Source organism: Phocoena sinus, chromosome 8, assembly GCF_008692025.1.
Source record: "Phocoena sinus isolate mPhoSin1 chromosome 8, mPhoSin1.pri, whole genome shotgun sequence".
NCBI lineage: Eukaryota > Metazoa > Chordata > Mammalia > Artiodactyla > Phocoenidae > Phocoena > Phocoena sinus.
Window position 1 is genome coordinate 40,397,401 of NC_045770.1, and position 17,279 is coordinate 40,414,679.

Sequence of the window (17,279 nt, forward strand, 5' to 3'; positions counted from 1 at the left end):
GAATAACAGCCAGTATCGACAACAGCCGATGGTTATGGAGAGCTTGCTCTGTTCCAAGCATTGTGCACAGTGGTTTACAAGTATAACCCCACTTAATCCTCATAGGGCAAAAGCTTGTGCAGGTTAGTCTTATACCAGGCAGCCTAGCAGAGGGGCTGGGGACTGAAATCCAGCTGAGACTCCACTGGCTGTGTCCATCCTGTGGGAGAGGCACTGGGCTCCCCAGTGTGCACAAAAGCAACTGTGTCAACAGCACTTTGGGTAAATATTATCATTATTCACAACCTATACTTAAGGAAAGTGAGAATTAGAGAGTTTCCGTAATATTCAAGATTATACAAAGATCTAACAAAGAGGAAGACACCAGGGCTTAAACCCAGAGGCAACTGAGTCCATATCCTCTGCTACCATCCTGTACCAGGATAACGTTGGAAAGGACTTCTGTGGTCTCCCTTCTTCTTCCAAGATTTTCTTCTACCATAATCCAAAGTAAAATATGTATTTTACACTGTGACCCAGTACCTAATGCACATATATAACAAAATAAATTTCATGAAACTACACTTAACCTTAGTAACTGCAATGCACTTTTCCATTCTATTCCATTAAAAAAAATACTGGTGAAGCTCCACTAAATTGACTTCTAACAGACAGTCACCCACACTTTAAAAACCATGGCTGAAAACTCAACCATCCATTTTTTCAGTCTTTTTGCACTTGAACTTCTGGTGACATTTGACACTGTTAGATGGACCTCTACTTCCTGAAATTCAACCTGTTTTTGGATCACTCTCTCCTGGGCTTGAGAACACTTTTTCCAGCTCTTTCCCCACAGCTCCTAATCTCAGTTAATGCCTTCTCTACCTTTCTAATCTCTCAAGGTATATAAAGAACTCTTACAACCAAAAGATAGAACAGACGCTTCAAAAAAGAATATATACAAATGAGCAAGCACGTGAAAAAAATTCTCAACGTCATTAGCCATCAAATAAATGAAAATTAAAACCACCGTGAAATACCACTACATATCCACAAGAATGTCTAAAATTGAAAAGGCCAACAATGCAAGTGTTGGCAAGGACATGGAGCAATGTATATTGCTGGTGGGAATACAAAATGGTGCAAACACTTTGGAGAATTGTTTGGCAGTTTCTTGTAAAGTCAAGTTTACATTTACCATGTGCTCTAGCAATTCACTCCTAGTTATTTCCCTGACGAGAAATAAAAACGCATTTCACACAGAGACTTGTACAGAAGTGTACATAACAGCTTCATTTGTGGTAGCCCCAAATGGAAACCAACAAAAACATCCATCAACAGGTGACCATTGGTACATATAAACAAATAGAATTTGGTACTTCCACTCAACAGAATACTATTCAGCAAAACAAAGGCACAAACTACTGACAAAGAAAGTATTCTATATGAATTTCAAAAATATTATGCTGAGTGAAAGAAACCACACACAAAAAAGAGTGCATACTGTAAGATTCTACCTATATGGAATTCTAGAAAAGAAAAAACTAAGTTCTAGGGACAGAAAACATATCAGTGTTTATCTGGGTTGGGCGGTGTAGGGGAATTGTTTACTGACTGTCGAGGGCATAAGAGAACTTTTGAGATGATGAAAATACTTCATGTCTTGGTTGTGTGTATATTATATATGTATTATATTATATATTATGTATATATTATATATATATTATATATGTGTATATGGGTATATATATTTGTCAAAACATCAAAACTATATACTTAAAATTGGCACATTTTAATTTTATGTAAAGCATAACTTTATAAAGTTAATTTAACCAGTCAACTGGAATTTTTAAAAAAGTGTTCAACCTCTTCCTTCTCTTCCTTTTTGTCACCTCCTACAACTAATCAGTTATTCAATTGTCCTGCCTCGACTTCAAACATTTCTCTCAAATGAGTCTCTCCTCTTACTCTCTATTGCCTGGTCTTAGTTCGGGTCCTCAATCTCTCTCCTGCGCCGAGGTGAAAGCATTCCATTTTTCCCCACTCCCTCTCCCCTCAACTCCAGCCAATGTTTTCCTTCTCATCCATCTAATCATATCCTGTCACTCCCTTTATGAAAAGCTTCCGTTGGCTACACTTTGTCTACAGGTTGAGATACACTTTCATACTTTCCTCTCTCCCTCTCTTCATCCCACAAATAATTATTGGCAAGAGACAGGCATTCAGCACACCATGCAGAACCATTCACAAACTAGACTCTCTCCAGGCTCACCTTTAGTCACCTGGAACTTTCACAACTCCATATCTTAATACATTCTGTACCTGTCACCTGTTTTTTGCTCTTCCCTCTCGCTCTTCTTATCTTTTTCTATTTCTTAGAGATTCCCCTTCTGTGAAGCTTTCCCCCACCTACCCAGGCAGATATAGGTGTCTCGAAACCTTTTACTTAACCGTAACATAACATTGCCTGGTTATCATTTCACTGTCTATGAAGTCTGTTCCCTTTTTATTTGCTTTTAAATTTTTTAAAATTAATTTTTATTGGAGTATAGTTGCTTTACAATATTGTGTTAGTTTCTACCGTACAGCAAAGTGAATCAGCTATATGTATACATATATGCCCCTTTTTTTGGGATTTTCTTCCCATTTAGTTCACCACAGAGCATTGAGTAGAGTTCCCTGAGCTATACAGTAGGTTCTCATTAGTTACCTATTTTATACATAGTATCAAGAGCATATATATGTCAATCCCAATCTCCCAATTCATCCCGTTCCCTCTTCCCCCTTGGCGTCCATACGTCTGTGTCTCTATTTCTGCTTTGCAAAGAAGATCATCTATACCATTTTTCTAGATTCCACATATATGCGTTAATATGTGATATTCGTTTTTCTCTTTCTGACTTCACTCTGTGTGACAGCCTCTAGGTCCATTGTTCCCTTTTCAGACGGTATGATTTGTTGTTACAGACCGCTGTATTCATACCTGTGCCTCTAACAACTAACATGATGGTGCTTAATAAATGTTTATTAAATTAGAAGAACCAGGCACATACATTGCCTATATTTCTATTGATGATGAAGTTAGCAACATAAATTCTCCTGTTAAAATTAATTTTTCCTCCTCCTGTCCTCCCATAATCTTTTGTCAATGCCTCTCCTGTATCACTTATTATTTCCTCACTTGATTGTGAACTTTAAAAAAGTTTAGAAATATTTTAAGCACCTCAGAAAGTGTAGAGTGAATAATACAATAAACTCCCAGGTACCCATTCTTGTCAAATCTTAGCATTTTTGCTCTATTTTCTTCAGATGTGTTAAAAAATTAAAAATAACTTTTATAGATATAGTTGAAGGTTCCTAGGACCCTTTCCCAATGTCTTTCCCTTTCCTTCCCCTCAAAGGCAATCACTGGGCTTCCCTGGTGGCGCAGTGGTTGAGAGTCCGCCTGCTGATGCAGGGGACATGGGTTCGTGCCCCGGTCCGGGAGGATCCCACATGCCATGGAGCGGCTGGGCCTGTGAGCCACGGCCGCTGAGCCAGCGTGTCCAGAGCTTGTGCTCTGCAACGGGAGAGGCCACAACAGTGAGAGGCCCGCGTACTGCAAAAAACAAAAATGCAATCACTCTCTTAAATTTGATGTTTATCATTTCTTTGCATATTTTTATACCATGTACGTACAAATTCACAAACAATGCATGGTGTTTTTACAGATTTTAAAAATTTATATAAATAAATATAATACTGCACATATTATTCTGCAAGTTGTTTTGTCTTAACATTATATGATGATCTGTCCATGTTGATACCTGTAACTCTAATTTAAATGAGTGAGATAATAAATATATGGCAGGGAATTCCCTGGCAGTCCAGTGGTTAAGACTCTGCACTTCCACTGCAGGGGGTCCGGGTTCCATCCCTGGTCGGCGAACTAAGATCCCACATGCTGCATGGCCCGGACAATAAATAAATAAACGTACACGTTAAAAAAAATATATATATATGCTAGCATAAATGTTCAACGAGGTGTAATCTAACTGTGTAAGCAGAGAACGTGTTATATTGTGCAGTCATGGTTCTCATAATTTGCCAGCTACAATATGTGACTTGCCAATCATTAGCCTGCCTTCTGCTGACTGCCGTACTGGAGACCATGTCACAGTATAGTACAGATATCTCTGAAGACACATTACATTAAGAATCAGGACTGGACAGCATCTTTCATAAACTACAGAGATGGACTAAATCTACAGGTTTGAAATTTATCAAGGACAAGTGTAAGGTGCTGCATTGGGGTAAAAAAAATCCAGTGGCACAAATATAAGAGGGGGAGATGTGACTTAGAAGAAGAACATGAGCAGAAAATGGTTTTTTTTTTAATTGACAAGTAAGCAAGGCTGTGAAAGGCAGCTCCAGTGGGGAACCACTGGGCTGGAGTCTGGAATGAGGAAGTTGGGCGATGGAGTACACTCCTCAGGGCTGCATGGACCTTACCGGAAGGCAGGCTTCAGTTTCTGAATGTGGAGCTTGTGCAGAAGAAACTAACGAGAATGGCTGAAGGAAAAGGTAATGTTTTCAAGAAAAGAGGTTGAGCTCCATGGGGATCTTGATGTGTGATTTCCATGATGGAAAGGGAGTTCCGTGTGGCCCTGAGAGAGGCCTGGGCCAGTCCTGTTCCTCTTTCTGAACTGCTACCTCGGCACCACCACCTGCCCTATCACAGAAGCTGGAAACCTGGGAAGGGTCCTCAGCTCTCCCTCACGTCCTGCCCTCCTACCTACCTGACCATCATTTTACCTAATCATTCAGCAGCTTTGGATATTGGAACCAGTCTTCCTGCATGAAACACTATCTCCTGTTGGTTTTGTGGGTCGCCTGTATTCCTAAATTTCCTCCGACCTCTAAGAATGCCAGAGGTGCAACTGGATTTTGTGGAGCCGGAAGGAGTTTCAATTTGGGGGGCTTTCTTTAAAAGAATACCAAATTATTAATAAAAGGTCTTGAATGGGGCCCATACAAGAGAGAGAATTATTTTTCAGCAAATCCATCTCAGGCCTTTTTACACTAATCTTCTTCTTTCAAGCCACATGGTAAAATTCCTGAAGACACACCCAAACCCTTTTCTCTTCTAATGCTGTACACTTTCCTGGTTTGGAGGAATTCATATCTTAAATGTCCATGACTACCTGGTGACTCCCAAGATTATGTCTCCAGCTCTGGCCTTTCTGTCTCCAGTCCCATGCTCAGACTTAGTCATCCTGACTAAGCTATCTCACAGACACTGCACATTTCCTGTGGCTGAGACTGAAAGGTGGCCTTCTCCCTCACCACCTGGTCCTTTTATAGGGTCCCCATCTCACCAAATGGCACCAGCATCTACCCAGCTCTGAAAGCTAGATGCCCAGGCACCATCCTTAACACCTCTTTCTCCCTCAGCTTATATCCAGTCACATTTAACTTTATCTCTTTTCTCCTCTCCATCTTCATTACCACCTTCCCAGCCAAGACACTATCAGGTCTTGGCTGGACCACCACAATGGTCTTCTGACTCGTCTTCCTACATTACTATCTGACATCCTCCCCCACCCCTTCTCTCCTCTACACAGCTGCTGGGGTATCTTTCCAAAAGGCCTTTCTGATCAGATATGAACCTGATCTTAGAATGTTTTGAACGCACCTATTACATTTAGGATAAAGATCAAATCCTTAACTAGGCCCTAAAGGCCCTGCCTGGTCTAGTCCTGCCCAGTTCTCAGCTCCCCTCCCACCAACCTGCCTCTGCTCTTCAGTCTCTCAGGCCCTCCGGCATCCTAGCCTTTGCCTGGAAATCTCTTCCTCAGCCTCCCACTCCTGACTCCTCAAACTAGGTCAGGTTCCCTGATTACTCTCTCTTAAAGAGCATCATTTCACTCCCGAGTCTATGGATTCAGTATTACACATTCACTAGTGTGATTGATTTGATTGATTTAATGTCTGGCTTTCAACTAGACGCGGCTCCATGCAGGCTTAGACCATGCATGTCTCTGTTTGCTTTTCCATGTGTCTAGACCTTGCTCATAGCAAGTCCTTCAATATGTAATTGTTAAAGAGTGAATAGACCCCTGGGAAGTGGATAAAACAAAATAAAATAGGATGATGCAAGCCTAGCTTCTAGGTCTTGGGCCAGAGAATCTTTAACTTTGAACAAACAAGATTCAAGGACACTATAAGTTGTGGAGGCATGTGCCCTGTTACGCCAGAAAATATATTCCTCTCAAAAGGTTAGGATTTGGCAATTCCCAAAGTCCAAGGACACGACTTTGCTGTCAGGGCCATCTGTCTGCCTGCCTGTAGCTTTAATAGACTGTTTTCCAAGTATGCATTGACGTCAGCGGGAGTTCCTTGGGCTCAGAGCACCTGACTCAGCCTCTGCAGTGCAATTTGGAGAGAAGGATTTGTCCTGAAGACATTTCACCTGCTACCTCTTTGGGGCTTAAAGTGAAATTTAGCTTTTATATGTTTTTTTTTTTTTTTTGCCGTGGTGTAATTTAACCTTCAGTTGCTCTTTGTATTTCCTATTTCATTATTTACAGACTATTAAATAAAAATCTAAATGTGGAGCTGGGGCTGGGGGAGGGGAGCAGAATGAAATTCTTTTTGGTCTTTTGCCAAAGTTCCAAACTGGCACAGTTAAAGGTACAAGGAGAAATGTTTTGTCACTTTAGGGTACGATAGAGGCTGCAGGATTTTAAGTGTTCCATGCCTTTTTTATTATTAAAAAAAAAAAAAATCACCTTCAACCTTCAAAATAAAATGGGATCCCAGAAAACCCTCACCAAAGGACTAATCAGGGCAACATATTATAATACAAGAAATATGCTTGTAGGGCTTCCCTGGTGGCGCAGTGGTTGAGAATCTGCCTGCCAATGCAGGGGACACGGGTTCGAGCCCTGGTCTGGGAGGATCCCACATGCCGCAGAGCAACTAGGCCCGTGAGCCACAACTTCTGAGCCTGTGTGTCTGGAGCTTGTGCTCCGCAACAAGAGAGGCCGCGATAGTGAGAGGCCCGAGCACCGCGATGAAGAGTGGCCCCCGCTTGCCACAACTAGAGAAAGCCCTCGCACAGAAACGAAGACCCAGCACAGCAAAAATAAGTAAATAAATTAATAAACTCCTACCCCCAACATCTTCTTTAAAAAAAAAAAAAGAAATATGCTTGTAATGAAACAGATATCCTGTCAACTGTTCATAAAAAGTAGTCACATGAAACCTTACATTTCATACGGGCTTCTTTAAAATACAATATAGCAAGATACTACAATATTGTCAGAAATGTTTGCAAAGGCCTCAAAATAAAGTTCTCCTTCATTAGTGCTCTCAAAGTGTCTTGGACACACCTTCATGTAGTGCCTCTCACGGCACTGTGATAAGTTGTTTGAGTGTCTCCTTGTTGAGACTGGGAAACCCCTGAGGCTGGAGCACATTTTTTACCTATTTGTGATAGGCCTATCTTCAGGGTGTCTGGCTCATGGTAGGTGCAAAGAGAACAGGAATCAGATTCAGAGAATTCTGTGCTCCAATCCTGCTCTCATATTTTCAGACTCTATGACCTTGGCAAATTCCTAAACTCCTCAAGTTCCATCATTCTGTAAAATGGGGAATCACACTTCCTCACAGAGCAGCTATGAGAATGAAATGAGATGTGTGTCCTGCATGCAGTAGGTACTCCATAAATGTTATTATTAAGGACTTAAGAACTAGGATTCTGGGCTCTGCCTTTTGCTAGCTCTGTGACCTTGGGCAGTCCCATAACCACTCTGAGCCTTGGCTTCTCCATTGCAAAATGGGACTAATAATATCTACCCATCAGAATTGCAGTGAGGAACAGATTTTAGACTATTGGATTCAAAGGACCAAAAACAGTCTAGTGACTAATACACGGTTGTCGATCATTTATTTTTTCATGTAGGAATGTTCCAAAAAATAAACGATCATCTACCCTCACCATAAAATAAAGAGTATTTTAACACCAAAAGAATAGGAAGAATTAATTTCTTTAAATGAAGATATCTTTAAAGAAAAATGTTTTCCAATGGCTTTATTTTAGACTGATGACAACTTTAGTCTTGTGCCAGCACTAGTCCACATCCAGCCTTTGGAAACCATTCACTATGAGGATTAAATGAGATGATGTGTGTTAAATAGCTGAGCATAGAGCCCAGCACACAGGAAACACTAAATAAGTTTAACTGCTCCTATTTAATATTATTTTATCATCATCATACATTAAAATACATAACTCCTCCATTAAAAAGACTGATAACCGAATGAACAAATGCCTGTTATGTTTGTAATCAGTGGAGCTAAAGAAGGAAAAGAGGTAATGATACGAATGACTGGTCAGAGGCTTTGGGAAGAAGAATATTATTGGTAAACATTCACTGAGGGCTTCCTACATTTCAGGTACTCCTCTTAAGTAATTTACACGTATGATCTCATCTGTGCTTCATAAAAGCCCCACTTTTACAGGTAAGGCAACAGAGAGGTTACAGAACTTGGTCCAGGTTACCCGTTAGGAAGTGGTGAGGCTGAGATTTCAACCCAGACAGACTCCATCACCATAATCTTCTGCCTCCCTCTAATAAACATAAGATATAGGATAAATTCCAATTTAAATGATACGTTGAAAAAAATAGAGAAAAGAAGTAAAACGCGATTGAGAGGGAGAGCGGCAGACTGTGTCATTGAACTAGATGCTGGGCAGCAAAGAAAAGCATTAGATGATGGGCGCGTTGCCCCGTAATCATACCTAGTTTTATGTAAAAATGTCATGCTCCGGCAATGTGTCAGATACCATTTTCAGTGCAGTTCTGAAGAATTTCATGTGTCAAGGGCTTGACACATCATCTTTGTTTTCTGCTGCGCTTCTCCATCTGGGTTTTCTGAAGTGTGTCATACCTTTGATAGCGATGCTTGGAAGGGGTTAGGGGTGAGAGTGAGGGGGAAGCATTCCCCATTGTCTCTGAGTCTTGTTGAAGTGTTTTCAATCCTCGGTATTGCCAAGACCGCTAGGGGGAAGTGCTGGGAGGGCACCATGTTCCATCTGGGGTAGGGGTGGGATGCCAGGTGGGCAGGGGTAACCTCCTTGGCACTGGTCACCTGCGTAGAACCCAGGCTGGTGAATCAAACTGCCTGAGAAGTAGCCACTGCTTCATTGCTCTCCACCAGCTCCATGGCGGGGGACAAAAGCCCGCTCCGGAGACAGGCCCGTGCAGAATAGAGTGAAATAAGAGGTCACATTTTCCCAGAGCCTCACTGTCAACACGTGGCCAGCGCCTAGCCAAAATTGGCAGCCGTGGCCACCCAAACCTCCCTCCAGCCCAAAGCAGAGAGACTGGCTTCTTGGAGATGGTTCCAGCCATGCCCTGGATCGTTCCCAAGCTGATGCTCCACAGGGACCCGTGGAGGACCCAGCCAAGGTCCCAGTGTCTTGGAGGGGGCTGCCAACACCAGTTGCTCTTTTGAAGACCGGATACCTCTGTGTGGGTTGAGATCAAGGCTCTGGGGTTCACGGGATGCCAAATCACACATGCTTTCTGCCGTCTCATTATCAATCTTGTTTCTTATTAACCCAAACAAACGCTTTAGCCTTGACATCTGTGTTAGCACAAAAAGTTATACCCTCTTCGAGGTTTAAATTGATAGCATTTTCTGTGTTCCAGGCACTGAACCAAGCACTTTATGTGGATTAGCTACTTCTCCCAGCCACCCTTCACAGAAAGTGATGGGAAAGCACAGAGAGGTGTAGTAACTCACCAAGGGGCACACAGCGAGTATGCTTAGAGACCAGATTAACTCCAAAATCTAAGAGCTTTAACCACATATCAGCATCTCTCTCCCGTGAGGGTTGCAAAAAGAACGATTATTTAAGTGTTCAAGTCTCTATTTTCTTCCTGAATGAATTACAAGCTCCTTGAGGGAAGGGACCATTTCTTACCAAGATGCTTCCATAATGTCTCCGTCAACTTGTATTGCTGTAAAAAAATGCGACAGGCTGGGTGGTTTAAATAACAGGCATTTATTTCTCAGGCTGGAGGTTGGAGATCAGGGTGCCAGCCTGGTCAGGTCCTTGTTGAGGGCCCTCTTCCTGGTCATGTCCTCACATGGCTTTCCTTGGGGAGCGTACGCAGAGAGAGACCGTTTCCCCCTCTTATAAGGGCACAGATCCCATCCATAAGGGATGAGACCTAATCATGACATAATCATCTCCCAAGGGCCCTACCTCCTAATACCATCCTATTGGGGGTTAGGATTTCTACATACAAATTGGGAAGGGGACACAGACATTCAGTCCATAATACATAGTATTCATTGGTGCATTTGGGAAACATTTATCAAGGACCTATTATGTACTAGGGACTCTGCTAAGCATTTGCCAAAGCAAAGATAAAAAATCATCAGGTCTGTTCTTCGGAAGCTAACAGTCCTATGAGGGTAATACCCAGGGAAGTCGATGAGTTATTACAAAATAACCAAGTCTACCTGGCATGACATATGCCACGCTAGCAGATCTGAGCAGGTTTTTTTATAGACTATTAACATATTTTACCTTAGATGCAATAAAAAAGAGTGTTATTATCAGATAAAATACTTAAATTAGTCCAGTGGTGGGTGTAGCTTAATCAGAAATATATATTTGGTCTTTATTTCCAGTTCCTGACACAGAGCTCCTAAATCCTTTTGGAATTTCCTGAGTGATAAGGATGCTAGGATGTTTTTTGTTCTAATGAGGTACTCTTGGTGGGGCCCCCAGATAGCTTCAGGATGGGGGCATGTTGCCAGAAAGACCAAATCTTGATTAGAAGCCTATAAATTTCAGCCTCATTCCCCAGCCTCCGGGGAGGGGAGAGAGGCTAGAGATTGAGTCAATAACCCATCATGCCTACATGATGAATCATCCAGGAAAAAAAAAACCCTAAATAACAGGGTTTGGAGAGCTTCTGGTTCAGGGAACGGATCGAGGTACTGGGAGGATGGCATCCCCAGAGAGGACATGAAAGCTACATGCACTGCCCTTCACTTTCAGGCCCTCTTCATCTCGTCCCTTTGGCTGTTCCTGAGTTCTAGCCTTTATAATAAGTTGATAATATAGCAAATGAACTGTCTTCCTGAGTTCTGTGAGCCGTTTTAGCAAAGTATCAAACCTGAGGGGGTGGTGGTGGGAACTCCCAACTTCTAGCCGGTCTGTCAGATGCCTCAGGACTTGTGACTGGCGTCTGAAGTGAGGGCAGTCTTGTGCAACTGAACCCTTTAACTTGTGGGATCTGATGGTAACTCCAGGTTGGTAGTGTCAGAATTTAATTTACCTGTAGGACACCCAGGTGGTGCCTGGAGATCAGAACTGGTCGCTTGTGTTGGAAAGGCACCTCAGTGGCATTCTTGAGAGAACAACATAAATTTGTTCTTCGTTAAATGCGATGAACATCAGAAGACACAAACTTTTCTGTCAAAAGTGGGTAGCCAACTCGAAAGCACATACAATTTCATTAAAAAATAAATAAATTTATTTATTTATTTATGGCTGCGTTGGGTCTTCGTTGCTGAGTGTGGGCTTTCTCTAGTTGCGGTGAGCAGGGGCTACTCTTCATTGCGGTGCGCGGGCTTCTCACTGCAGTGGCTTCTCTTTGTTGTGGAGCATGGGCTCTAGGCGTGCAGGCTTCAGTAGTTGTGGCACACGGGCTCAATAGTTGTGGCTTTCGGGCTCTAGAGTTCAGGCTTAGTAGTCGTGGTGCACGGGCTTAGTTGCTCAGTGGCATGTGGGATCTTCCTGGACCAGGGATCAAACCCAAGTCCCCTGCATTGGCAGGCGGATTCTCAACCACTGCGCCACCAGGGAAGTCCCACAATTTCATTTTTCATGAATTGTATTAAGATCAAAATAAGAGATGGGCGTTCAAACATTTTACCTTGTGTAACCTCGTGTCCAGATTCTTAGAATGGCCTCCTAACTCATCTCCCTGCTTCCACTCTTGTCCTGCTCTAATCTCTCTTCAATGAGCAGCCCGGGGATATTTTTTTTTTCTTTTTTGTGGTATGCGGGCCTCTCACTGTTGGGGCCTCTCCCGTTGCGGAGCACAGGCTCCGGACGTGCAGGCTCAGCGGCCATGGCTCATGGGCCCAGCCGCTTTGCGGCATGTGGGATCTTCCTGGACCAGGGCACGAACCCGTGTCCCCTGGATCGGCAGGCAGACTCTCAACCACTGTGTCACCAGGGAAGCCCCCGGGAATATTTTTAAAACAATAAATCAGACCATGTCACTTGACGTGCAAACTCCTCCTCAATGACTTGCAGTTCTTTTTAGATTAAAACACAGATTTCCTACCATGGGCTGCAGTGACCTGCATGATCTACCTCCTAACTCTACAAACTCATATGATGATGACGATCGATAGACAGATAGCACTTACTGAGCATCCACTATGTACTCTACACCCTTTGTCTCACTGAATCGTTCTGACAGCCCTAGCTCCCCTGCTCTGAAATTTACAAAGCAGCTACACTCTGCTCCTTTCTATTTCAAATACCCACAGAGCCCTGTCCCACCTCTGGACCTCAGCATTTGCTCTTGGTCCCAGAGGCTCTTGTTCCAGTTCTCATGGCTGGCTCATGTGCATCCAATCAGGAGTCTGTGCAAACGTCACCTCTTCAGAGAGACCGTCCTTGACTTAATCTAAGCAGCTCCCTCCCATTGTGAAATCCTTTCCTGTGATGACTTCTTGCTGATGAGGACTTATTGGAGCCTACAATGGCTATGTTTATTTCTTTTCTTGTGTTCGTTTGTTTTTCCACCTAGAACATTTTTTTTCTCTAATAGCTCTTGATTTTAATACTGTTACTGGCTTTCCAACATAATGAATATATTTAAAAATTCATAGCAAAATCCATACACCTGTGGTCAATTAATGACGACAATGGAGGCAATAATATATTAATACAATGGAGAAAAGACAGTCTCCTCAACAAGTGGTGGTGGGAAAACTGGACAGCCATATGCAAATCAATATGAACACTCCGTCACACCATACACAAAAAAACTTCAAGATAGCTTAAATACCCAAGTATAAGACATGACACCACAAAACTCCCAGAAAAGAACATAGGCAAAACACTCTCAGACATAAACTGTAGCAAAATATTTTCTTAGATTAGTGTCCCAAGGCAAAAGAGATATATAAGCAAAAATGAACAAATGGGACCTGACCTAAAAAAACTTAAAAGCTTTTGCACTGCAAAGGAAACCACAAACAAAACGAAAAGGCAACCTAGGGAATGGGAGAAAATATCCGCAAACGATGTGACCCATAAGGGGCTAATCTCCAAAATATACAAACAGCTCATACAACTCAATAAAACAAACAACCCAATCAAAAAGTGGGCAGAAGACCCAAACAGACACCCCTCCAAAGATGACACACAGATGGCCAACAGGCACCTGGAAAGATCCTCAACATCAATAACCATTAGAGAAATGCAAATCAAAACCACCACGAGATATCACCCTACAGTAGTCAAAATGGCCACCATCAAAAAGTCCACAAACAATAGATCTGGACAGGGTGTGGGGAAAAGGGAACCCTCCCACATTGCTGGTGGGGATGTAAACTGGTGCAGCCCTCATGGAAAACTGCGTGAAGATCCCCAAAAAAACCAAAATTAGAGCCACCACACCCAGCAATTCCACCCCTTGCCATACATCCCCAAAAGATGAAAACTCTAATTCAAAAAGATACATGCACCCCAATGTTCACAGCAGCACCATCCACAAGAACCAAGACACTGAAGCAGCCCAAGGGCCCATCAACAGATGACTGGCTTAGGAAGATGTGGCATATTTATATACAATGGAATATGTATTACTCAGTCACAAAAAAGAACTAAATGTTGCCATTTGCAGCAACATGGATGGACCCAAGAATATCACGCTAAGTGAAATGTCCAACAGAAAAAGACAATTAAAGATTTCACTTATAGGCGGAATCCAAAAAAATAATACAAATGAATCTACATAAAAAACAGAAGAACTCACAGACAAAGAAAATAAACTTATGGTTACCAAAGGGGAAAGGGAGGGGTGGTGGGATAAATTAGGAGTATGAGATTAACAGATACAAACTACTATACATAAAACAGATAAGCAACAAGGATTTACTATATAGCACAGGGAACTATATTCAGTATCTTATAATAACCTATAATGGAAAATAATCTGAAAAAAATATCTATAACTGAATCTCTTTGCTGTACACCTGAAACGAACACAATATTGTAAATTAACTATATTTCAGTAAAAAAAAAAAAAATATATATATATATATATATATATATTTAATGAACAATGCTATGACGCACCATACCTACCCCCACCTCACTGTCTTGTTCTGCTCGGAGCATAGCAAGCCACTGCTGTTTATACACAGAAGATAGCCATTCTGAAGGTACTAGAGAATCTTGTTCGATAATTCTCGTGGAGGCCAAATCACTGATAATATACTGTAACCTTAAATGTCTGAATACTGACACAAATGGTTTTCCTTGCTCAGTTTCAAGGAAGGTCATACCTTCAAAATCTTTTCTCCTCTTAGAAAACCAGACATCTGTTTCAGTCAAAAGCTGTTTTAAAGATCCATTCCAAGAAAGGACAAGTTGAAGGAACACCCACTTTTTTTTTTTGCGGTACGCGGGCCTCTCACTGCTGTGGCCTCTCCTGTTGCGGAGCACAGGCTCCGGACGTGCAGTCTCAGCGGCCATGGCTCACGGGTCTAGCCACTCCGTGGCATGTGGGATCTTCCCGGACCGGGGCACAAACCCGTATCCCCTGCATCGGCAGGCCGACTCTCAACCACTGCACCACCATGGAAGCCCAGGAACATCCAATTTTTAAGGGCTGTGTATACATCCATCTCCACTTGCATCACAAATAAGTTAGATGAACCAATGAGTTGTTTCATGACATTTATACTGAGTTCTTTAAAATGTTCAACATTCTGGTGAGTCATCAAATTGTTTAGAAGCCATTCAAGGCACTTTTTCTTTACAGAATCCAGTCCACAGGTCCCTGCCGATGTGTAATAGCCACATACGGGTTTTCACACTAATTGTTTCCTTCATTGTCTCATCACACTGCTGTATTAAACCATCCAACTGTAGCATACAAGCTGCTGCCAAAATGGCAATAACTCGACTGGGCTTTATTAAGACATCATCTCGTTACAATGACCCAAATGTCACCTGCAGTGCTTCTATATCAATATTCTGGTCTGGAGTCTCCAGTTCAATAATATTCATGCTGGACTCCTTCCATGAACCACTGAACATACTAGGAAAGTAGCCAGATTGACATAAATACATTTTGTGTAAGCTCCACTCTTCTAGAGCACAAATCTTAATGTCACTGTTTTCACCATTTAAAAATAATGTTTGATAAATATATTTGAATGTACTCTTCAGTGTTTTCCTCCGAGGGGTGTTGAGGAGTCGCTGCTGCCCATCCCCTTCCTGCTCATCCTCGTCTGTCTCGGAACCGGGGTGACAGCAGCAGAAGGCCCCGCTGCTCCGCTTGCGCTTGCGGCTGCCCGGACAGTAACAGAAGCCGTGCGCGGCCGCGTCGCCACCAGTCTCCGGCCTCCGGGCCGAGCCCCCAACCCCAGAGCCCGGCTCCTGCTGGGCTCAGGCTCGCCCCTGGTGGCGCAGCACTCGGCTGCTCAGCGAGCGCATGGGTCATGGCTCGCAGGGACTTCAGAGAGCGCACCTCAGTGAGCCCGACGAAGGCGGTTTCCCGTCATGGCCCGGCCGCCACCGCCGGCCTCCATGTGGCCTGCGTGCCTACACTGCCACCTTCTCACGTGCAGCCCGGACCGTTGCAGAGGGCGCTGCTGCCTCCATCCTCTGCCCTGCTCCCCGCGTCTGCCTGCGCCGCGCGCCCGGACCGCAGGCGAACATTTTTTTTTGAATTTTAGTTTTTTTAATACAGCAGGTTCTTATTAGTTATCTATTTTATACATATTAGTGTATATATATGTCAACCCTATCTCCCAATACATCCCACCCCCCCCCAATGTTTTGTCCCCTTGGTGCCCATATGTTTGTTCTCTACATCTGTATCTCTATTTCTGCCCTGCAAACTGGTTCATTTGTACCCTTTTTCTAGATTCCACATGTATGCATTAATATACGATATTTGTTTTTCTTTCTGACTTACTTCACCCTGTATGACAGTCTCTAGGTCCATCCACGTCTCTACAAATGACCCAATTTCATTCCTTTTTATGGCTGAGTAATATTCCATTGTATATATGTACCACATCTTCTTTATCCATTTGTCTGTCGATGGGCATTTAGGTTGCTTCCATGACCTGGCTATTGTAAATAGTGCTGCAATGAACACTGGGGTGCGTGTGCCTTTGAATTATGGTTTTCTCAGGGTATATACCCAGTAGTGGGATTACTGGGTCATATGGTAATTCTATTTTTAGTTTTTTAAGGAACCTCCATACTGTTCTCCATAGTGGCTGTATCAATTTACATCCCACAAACAGTGCAAGAGGGTTCTCTTTTCTCCACACCCTCTCCAGCATTTGTTGTTTGCAGATTTTCTGATGATGGCCATTCTGACTGGTGTGAGGTAATAACTAACTCATTGTAGTTTTGATTTGCATTTCTCTAGTAATTAGTGATGTTGAGCAGCTTTTCATGTGCCTCTTGGCCATCTGTATGTCTTCTTTGGAAAAATGTCTATTTAGGTCTTCTGCCCACTTTTTGATTGGGTTGTTTGTTTTTTTGATACTGAGCTGCATGAGCTGTTTATATATTTTGGAGATTAATCCTTTGTCCGTTGCTTTGTTTGCAAATATTTTCTCCCATTCTGAGGGTTGTCTTTTTGTCTTGTTTATAGTTTCCTTTGCTGTGCAAAAGCTTTTAAGTTTCATTAGGTCCCATTTGTTTAATTTTTTTTTATTTCCATTACTCTAGGAGGTGGGTCAAAAAAGATCTTGCTGTGATTTATGTCAAAGAGAGTTCTTCCTATGTTTTCCTATAAGAGATTTATAGTGTCCAGTCTTACATTTAGGACTCTCATCCATTTTGAGTTTATTTTTGTGTACGGTGTTAGGGAGTGTTCTAATTCCATTCTTTTACATGTAGCTGTCCAGTTTTCCCAGGACCACTTATTGAACACACTGTCTTCTCTCCATTGTATATCCTTGTCTCCTTTGTCATAGATTAGGTGACCATAGGTGCATGGGTTTATCTCTGGGCTTTCTATCCT

At 42.6% G+C, this 17,279-nt stretch overlaps 1 pseudogene; it reads right to left on the reverse strand.

The window, feature by feature from the left end:
* Positions 1 to 10,059: 10,059 nt before the first annotated feature.
* LOC116758306 lies at positions 10,060 to 15,730 on the reverse strand (annotated as a pseudogene).
* Positions 15,731 to 17,279: the final 1,549 nt, after the last annotated feature.